The 9,355-nt window shown below is 37.5% G+C and overlaps 1 protein-coding gene across 6 annotated transcripts in view; it reads left to right on the top strand.

Annotated features, from left to right (window-relative positions):
* Positions 1 to 2,758: 2,758 nt before the first annotated feature.
* The window catches only part of osbpl6 (oxysterol binding protein-like 6), a 78,297-nt gene continuing 71,700 nt past the window's right edge, over positions 2,759 to 9,355 (top strand). For 3 of the 6 annotated variants that reach the window (XM_082176083.1, XM_082176084.1, XM_082176082.1), the window contains exon 1: positions 2,760 to 3,100. The gene's annotated coding sequence lies outside the window, so the exon portion shown is untranslated. Of the gene's footprint in view, positions 3,101 to 9,355 lie in introns of all 6 variants that reach the window. The other 3 variants (XM_082176081.1, XM_082176080.1, XM_082176085.1) reach the window with 2 other exon arrangements.

Genomic DNA, 9,355 nt, shown 5'->3' with positions numbered 1-9,355 from the left:
TATTTAAAGGGATAGTTACCCATTCAACTAAAACCCATAAGACTTTCGTTCATCTTCGAAACACAAATGAAGATCTTTTTGATGAAATCTGAGAGCTTTCTGTCCCTCCATTGACAGATATGCAACTACCACTTAAAGACACTTAAAGGAGTGGTATAATGCCCTTTTCACAAGATGTAAAATAAGTCTCTGATGTCCCCAGAGTGTGTATGTGAAGTTTTAGCTCAAAATACCCCACAGATATTTTTATATAGCATGTTAAAGTTGTCACTTGTTGAGGGTGAGCAAAAACGCACTGTTTCTGTGTCTGTCCCTTTAAATGCAAATGAGCTGATGCTCCCGGCACAGGGGGCGGAGCTTCAGGAGCTCCTGTCCTTTTACCTCACACAGACATGCACTGGAAATTTCAAAAACGTTTAGCCTTTTATGTTCAAACCGGAGTCAGAAAGATGGAGAGACTCAAGAAGAAGTGACAACATGTAGAAGCAACAGGACATTTCTGAATGTTTAGTTGATGAGTTTATGTAGCTTATGTGTAGTTATCTTCTAGCCATTGATTAGCATATTCTCTCTTGATAATCTATAGATTGTGTTCAGGGGGCGGGGTTTATGTAAATTTAAGGGTTGGTGATGTCACTAACCCGGGAGGAATGTGGTGTAGTCTCTACCAGCCGTTTGTTGTAGTCCTTAAAAAGCAATGTCTTCAAAAGCAAATCTCTCCCTTTGCTTTAAACTTTGAGCATCGTAACTTTGCAGATGTTGTTTATGCTCAAACAGCAACATTACACACTAACTAATGTTAGAAAAGTGAAATCATAATCAACCACCCCTTTAAAACAAGTTCATAAAGAGATCAACAACATGAGAATGAGTAAAATATGACAGAATAGGGTAATCAATCCCTTTAAGAGAACTGGAAGTTAATGTGAAATTATGTTCTCAATCTGTTTTACTTCATGTCTGAGGGAAATAGGATATTTATTCTTTTATAGCATTTATTATTCATTTATCTATTTATTATTTAGGATATTCCTCTAATAGTAGTGGAGGGGTTTAAAAATGAAATGAGCTTGACATCAGCCAAAGCGTGAAGTGATTGCAGATGTTTGCAGATGTTCCTCTTCTCTGTCCCGCAGGCGGAGGCGTTCAGTGGCTTCAGCTTCAGGGATCAGCGGTGTCATTAGATGAATCTGATTGGATGTGCTGTTTGATCTGCTAATTGGAGGGAGATTAAATTCATGGCTTTCAAGACATTGCACAATAAGTCCCTCTATTTAATCATTTTAACTCAGCTCAGTTTTAAACACATTTCTGTGTGTTGCATTGTTATTACTATTTTATACAAAATTTTGACCATTTAATAACAACATTAAGTTAATACAATTTGATTAGATCATAATGTGTAGGATATTAACCGCATCCACGACACCCAGCGCAGAAGTAACTTGGGCTATTCAGAATAGCGTATTACATTGCCATATTACGGTGAATGTTTTCAGTGAATGAATTAAAGATGATCTACATTCACTGAAGAACCTCAATGACCCAATACTTCTTCAATATGAACATAAGCAGAGAGTGCTTGAGCTCGGTTGGCTACAGAAGCACAATGTAGTTCAAACGAGTTTACATTTCTTGTCTTCATTTTTGGCAGTCCAATCAAATAAGATGTTATTACACATGTGGACTAAATATACAAACACAGAATTTGAAACAATAGCTGCGGGATCATGTGACCAGAATGAACACTGTTGTTTATAATGTTGCATCCTGTTTCATACCATGTTATGCTGTACAGTATGTACTGTAAGTATGAACTAATATTGCAATCATTCATCAGGGTTCAAATCCAGTTCTTAAATCCTTGTTTTAATCCATAAGCTTATTATACTTTTTTTGGTAAAAAGTTACTGGTAGAAAATGTGATTTGCACACATTATTTTTATGATTGGATGTTTGCTAATGTAATAAGCTCTTCAGTTAGCATTCCTAAAAACTTTTTTTTTATGATTTAGAATGGCAAATAAATAGGTGTGAAACAATATGAGGTTTGCATGGTGATTGTCTGAGCATTGCCCTTATCCTATTGGAATCCTATTGGATTTTCATTTTGTATATTTTTTATTCTATCAAATATATATAAGTGTGTGTGTGTGTGTGTGTGTGTGTGTGTGTGTGTGTGTGTGTGTGTGTGTGTGTGTGTGTGTGTGTGTGTGTGTGTGTGTGTGTGTGTGTGTGTGTGCCGATAAAGTTCTACATTACATTCTTAAAACATGAGAAACTCCAGACGGAATCCATTATGCAGTAAATTAATATTCCAATCATTCATCAGGGTTCAAATAATATTGTTCAGTTCTTAAATCCATGAGGTTTCATTACTGTGTTACTCATTACTGATTTGCACAAATTTTTTTGTTTGCTAATTTAATAAGCTCTTCGGTTTGCAGCCCTAAAACCTTTTTAAATGATTTAGAATGGCAAATAAATAGGTGTGAAACAATATGAGGTTTGCATGTTGATTGTCTGAGCATTGCCCTTGACCTATTTCATTTTGTCCTGCAGAATATTTTTTATATGTGTATATACACACACACACATAAACACACTCCTTATCCTATTGGATTTTCATTTGGTCCATTTTGTATATTTTTTATTCTATCAATATATATATATATGTGTGTGTGTGTGTGTGTGTGTGTGTGTGTGTGTGTACCGATAACGTTTTACATTACTTCTTAAAACACATGAGAAACTCCAGCCGGAATCCGTCATGTGATCCAGGTCCTGGTTTTGCGTGTCTCCGGCGTCCAGCGTCTCTGGCTGTGATCCGCTCCGGGCTTTACCGCGGACCTGCAGTCCCCGTTACCGCAGCATCCGTCTAAACTGCCTTCAAATCCAGCCTCACACAGCACTTTTCCTCACTTTCATACACCTAACCTTGACAATACCCTCCAATATTACTGTGATTATCTGCGGGGACTGACCGCTGACCGACTGGGATAAAAAAAAAAAAAAACAACGGCGACTACAGCTTCGCTAATTCACAGCATCGGGTTTCTCGGTTTCTGCGCCAAGAGACGATGTGGACACCGAACCGCTGGTACGTACCGCTTCCGTTTCATGGTTTTTATTTTCTTCTCTCTGTCACACACACACACACACACACACACACACACACACACCAACGGCTAATTTCCTTCAGGATTGAGAGCTCCCGTCGCCAGTGTCCTCTAGATATTATTGATAAGCTGATTAAAATGGATGAATGGCAGCCACGCATCTTCATAGATGGGAAACTCTCCTCTGGAGTTATTCTGCTAATATATTTGAAGCCTGTGTGTATTCTTGAGTCTTATATGATGTGTTTCCTCAGACCATCTGCGAAGAACTGGACCTCATATGAGATGATTGAAACACAAACCCTTGTTTACCTAACCGTGCCGTCCTGAAGTGCTGCTATGCTTCTGCTGGTGTCGAACACCTGTGTGTGTGTGTGTGTGTGTGTGTGTGTGTGTGTGTGTGTGTGTGTGTGTGTGTGCTGGAGGTTTAATGCTCCGGGCTGGGTTTGGGGGTCTGGCCCTGATCTGGACCCTGTTGTCCAACACCCGGTGACTGTTTTCGGGTCAGAACACCCAAGGTCAGGCAGTGACATTGCGGTGTGTCTTTTAGAGACACTAATATTCCCCTGCTTTATGATATTATGATGATATTGACTTCATGAGCAGAGCTAAGTTCAGTCTAAGATGGCTAGTTTGACTTCACAGTCATTGACTCTAGTTTAACTCTCTGTGAACTACACAGTACAGCAGCAGAAACTCAACACACCTGTCCTTCCAATACAGTTCGTTTAATTAGTTTCTATCCTAAAGAAGGAGTAATAGCCTAGATCGAAAATAATTGTTTACTCACCCTCACGTTTTTCCAAACCAGGATGACTTTGTTTCTTCTGTGGGACACGAAAGGAGAAATTTATGGAAGCTTGTTTCCGCCACTGAATAATAATAATATACAAAATAATCTTATGTGATATAGCCTAAACTCACAATTGTCAGTTAGTCCTATTCTGAGGGAAAAAAGTTTATATATCACAATTCTGACTTTATAACTCGCAATTCTGACTTTATAACTTGCAATTTGGAGTTTAGCCTATATCTCGCAATTCTGACTTCATTTCACAGAATTAAGAGTATATTTCACAATTCTGACTTTATAACTTCCAATTGCGAGTTTATTATATCAGAATTGCGAGATGTAAACTCACAATTGCAGGAAAAGCCAGAATTTTCAAATAAAAGTTGTCTTATTTTTTTATTCAGTGGCGGTTCGAGCTTCGACAGAACTTTGATGGAGCGTCCCGGCTGCTCTCTTCCAATGAGAGGGAAAAACTATAAACATTTTTAATTGGCTTTTATTTTAATATGAATTTTAGTTTAGGTTTTAGTAATTTTTTTATGCGCTTTAGTTATTTTTATGAATGAATTAAATACTAAAATGATTATGAATTAACTCGTCGTTTACTGCAAGTCTTTTATTTCATGAGTGCGTCGTGTTGTTATAATGCTGTAATTAAGGCTGGTTCTGGATGTCGGTGGACCTCGCAGCTTGAGTCACTGAAGAAAGCACAGTTCTTCTGTCGTGTTGTAGAGTCGTGCCTCTCTGGACTATACAAAGACCCTCTAACGGTTGTAAACTGACCCAGTGCTTGATTACGCCAATTACTGGCTCCTTTAATTATGCAGGGCGCTGGGACAGGAATGCTGTCGTCATGGACATCGCCTGCGTGGCCAATCACAAGCAGAGTTTGTGGAGTCAGAAAAGCACCTGTAATGGAGACTGAGGAACGGCGTAACTCTAATCGTTTGGGGAAGTGGTCATAGACCGCTCCTCAACACCACACGTGGTTTCAGGCAGCACACACACACCGGGGAGAATGAGTCACACACACCAATGACTTGCTTTCTTCTGTGGGACACAAAAGAAGATATTTTGAAAAATTTCTACACAATGAAAGTCAATGGGGTCCAAAACTAAGTCAGACCCCATTGACTTTCATTAAATGGGAAACAATATATATATATTCCACATAATTTTTAATTCTCTCATATATTTTCATTTGAATTTAAGTTTGACTAATTTATGTGCTTTTGTAATTTTTATTAGTTTGTTTTTTTTGTTCTTTATTTTAGTTATAGTAAATTAGTAACCATTAGACTTTCATTGACTTTCATTAAATGGGCAAAAACACTTTACAGTTTTCACACAAAAAAAATCCAAAGAATTTTGAATTTTAATTTAAATGTAAGTTTTAGTCATTTATGTGCTTTTTTCATTTTTATGTTATTAGCTTATTTTTTTTTGTTCTTTGATTTGGTTTTGGTAAATTAGTACTACACCTATTTTAGATAGTTAGCAAGGCAAGGCAATCATGCAGGTTTGGAAGGACAATTAAAACTTTTGGGTGACCTTTCCCTCAGTTAGGGGTTTCAACACAGCCCACACACACACACACACACACACACACACACACACACACACACACACACACACACACACACACACACACACACACTTAGCCCGAGCATGTGTGTAGTAATAGTGGTGTTGTCTCAGTAAACACCACTAATGAGTGTGCTGTGTTGGAGTGGCCTTGCAGTGTTTGTTGTAGAAGCGCTGCTCCAGGATCCTGGCCGTCCCACGCTCAGCGTCCGGGCGAGGGTGTCCCACAAAAAAGAACAAAAGCTAGGCTACATCCCGATCAATAAAAGTAATGAGTTTTATCTCCAGTGCAGCGTGTGCTTGTGTGCCTCGCTCTAATCCCGAGTCTTCACGGAGCGGCTTGGTTCTTCGCGTGTCTTGGCGGGTGTCTTGCCCGGGACATTATCCTGCTTTAAAGGGTCTGGTCTGAGCCGGTGTGTCCATCTGTTCACTGTCTGCCTCTGTGTTTACTGGAGTTGTACATGCTCTGCCGGTGACGTCCTCACACAGGTCGAAGCAGCAAGTGGAGAAAAGCTCTGTTCACACACTTAGTTTAATGTGTATAGCGGATGTGACCTTATAAGCCCACTTGCTGTTAGTTGGGGAAAATTTTGAAGATAAATAATTTGTTTCACACCAAATGCACACTGTCATTTGTTATGGTCATTTTTGAGCCAATCAGATGTCCAGTTCTGTTGTTGTTGTTGTTGCTGTCTTGAGTCTTGACCAGGTGGAAGCAGCGAGTTCAAGAGAAGCTTTGAGAAGAGGTCAGATTTACTAACAGCTTGTGCCAGCGTAAACCCTGTGTTGGCGTTATAAAACTACTGTCAGGATTTGCTGAAGACACGCAGTGAAAAATTAGCGCTGAAAAGTCGTGGACAGGGTTATTTTTGCGGCTGATCTTAATGCATATTCATTTGTAGGAGTTTCCCTTTCAGAAGCAAATGTAGCCTATGGGAGGAGATTATTTAAATGAATCATGCAAGGGGATTTACTGACGTTTCCGCTAGTCAATTTACTGGTATTACTGGTATTCACACCATTGTTTACCGCCCAAAAAAGCACGTCTTGAACCAGACGACCTGGTAGATTGTGTTGGCCATTATTAGAGGTCGACCGATTCATTGGTTTTGCCGATAGTTGATTGACTGCCGGAGAGCGGCGAGAAACACATTTGATTTCTATTATAATACTATAACTACTATTGTCCTCTAGAGGACAAATAACCACTATCACTGGCTGAGTTGTTTACGTTAACACATCACATTATACGGAGAGCGCTGACACTTCAGGTGCAGCCTACACACACACACACACACACACACACACACACACACACACACACACACACACACACACACACACACACAGACAGCGGAACAGTATGAATACAGAACACTACAGTACATGTTGCCATATCATTATAAAGTAATTCATTTGTTGACTAGATGCTGCATTAGCAGAGAGAGAACAGAAGTGTGTGTGCCGTCGAGGGTGTGAGGACTAACATTAGTACCTCAAGCGGTTAAAACACACGCAAACCTCACGCAAATGTTATATGTTGCAGTTGTCACCATCTATTTGCATTAGTTTATATCCAGCTGGTCACTTTTATGCATTCATTAGCCGGGGAAGTTTCATATTTAAAGCTCGTGACGTGATTGCTTTCTCAACGTTGATGTGTTCATGTAGACGACAGAGACATAGGCTAAACCAATCAGAAACACTTTCAATTCAATTCTTTGTTTATCACTGCAATACATATTGTTATTTTGATTAGATAATCATCAAGTGTTCTAATAAGCAGCAAATAAAGTGAGAGACTACATGTAATATAGGTCTACATTTATGTAATATAGGTCTACATTTATGTAATATAGGTCTACATTTATGTAATATAGGTCTACATTTATGTAATTTTAATGCTCTTTAAGCATGACTCTTTGGATTTATATGAAGTGGTAACACTTTACAATAAGATTACAATTTTAGCATTAACTGAGGTTATTAAATGTTGTAGAAGTATTATTCACTGTTCGTTTATTAATTTCAACATTTACTAATACATTTTAAATTGAGTTTTAATTTTTATTTGATCTGTTATTACCTTAGTTAATGTACTATGAGCTGACATGAATGATCAAGGTGTAATTGAATTGCTCAAATATTAATACATGCTGTAAAAATGTTTTTTGCATAATGCATAATATAGTTGATGAAAGCTAGCTAATACATCCTTGTTAACAAATGGGACTTGCAAAGTGTTACCTAGGAAATTTACATAGGCTATGTTTCTAGGTTATAGGTAAAGAAACACACATTTGACCTGTAATATTTTAATGTTTAAATTATTTTCTTTCGTTCGTTCTCATTTTAATATATTCATATTTATATATTTATTTCATGTAGCACATTTCAGTTCAGCACTATTTTACTTGGAGTGTTATGTTTGTTTTTAATCCCAGTATCCATTAAAAAAAAATATCGGTTGAATAATCGGTTATCGACAAGAACGGTCAAACCTAAATATCGGTATCGTTTTTTTCTTTTTTTTCTTCTTCTTTTTTTATGTAAAAGAGATCGAGCTTTTTAATGTAGGGTATTGTTGGATTATACTGGCATAAGTTGTTGCATCTCAATAAACAAAGTATTAGAAAAAAAAAATATATATATATCGGTATCGGTAAAATCCACTATCGGTCGACCTCTAGTCATTATGGAAATGATCCGGCTGCGTCTGTGTTCATTAATGTGCGTGTCATCAGTAGATCACGCGCAGAACTTTACACTTCCACCTGTTTGTGAATTGCGCTCTCATGCTAATTTGCCCAGGAAAAATGTTTAATGTGTAGGGGATGTGACCTTAAAAGCCCATGGATCATATCAGCCCACTTGCTGTTTATTGGGAAAATTAAAAAGATAAATGATTTGTTTCACACCAAATGCACACTGTCATTTGTTACGGTCATTTTGGAGCCTATCAGATTTCCAGTTCTGTTGTTGTGTTGCCACTGTCTGACAGTCACTGTAAAAGTTGTGCCATTTTTGCCATTTGAGAAGACTGAAAAAATGCAATTTTTTTATAATATCCACAAAACTTTCTTCTATGGAGCATAAAAGAAGATATTTTGGGAAATGTCTCTCAGTGCCGCCGAAGTCACATACTTGTGCACTATTCTATGACTTATAAATATGAAGTATTAATAGTGCTAATAATCACACTGCAAATTCCAAAAAGAAAAAGTGCACTTATACCCAGATAATACACAAAATGAGTGGAAAGTGTGGAGGGTTGGACGCTTCATGCACTCGACTGTTGCAACTTTAATTTAATAAGCTTTAATCAAAATATAATCTATCATCGTATCAGGGAGGGAATAATGACAAAAAATATATTATTTTTTGGTTGAAGTATCTTCTAAAAATTCTTCTTCTTCTCTGTATTTGAAAGATGTATTTCATGAGTATTTGCAGCTAGCAGATCACACTGCCTGTGGCCACAAAAAACATAACAAATATTAGAATTAAGAATCTTCTTTAGCGTGAAAAGAACTAATGATGATAGTAAGTGTTAACTTAATTTTTTTGGTCAAATGATTTTATTAGGAATAGCCCTAATAAGCCCACTAAGCTTAAAAATCACCCTCATAATACATAACAGCATATAAAACTGATCTAATTGTGCTCAGAACATGTCATTTTAATTCATTGAACTTTACCCACTTACTTTATTTTTTATTGTGGGGACGAACCGCATGCTGAGCAAAACATAAATCAAATCCATAACAGCACTTTGCTGCACTTAAGGTGCGACTCAACTCCGGCGAATTATATTAGGACTCAACTTTGCTGATATATTAGGAATCCATGCAATCTGTAT

Source organism: Leuciscus leuciscus (genome assembly GCF_965113295.1).
Source record: "Leuciscus leuciscus genome assembly, chromosome: 7".
NCBI lineage: Eukaryota > Metazoa > Chordata > Actinopteri > Cypriniformes > Leuciscidae > Leuciscus > Leuciscus leuciscus.
This window is presented reverse-complemented; position numbering and strand designations above follow the sequence as displayed.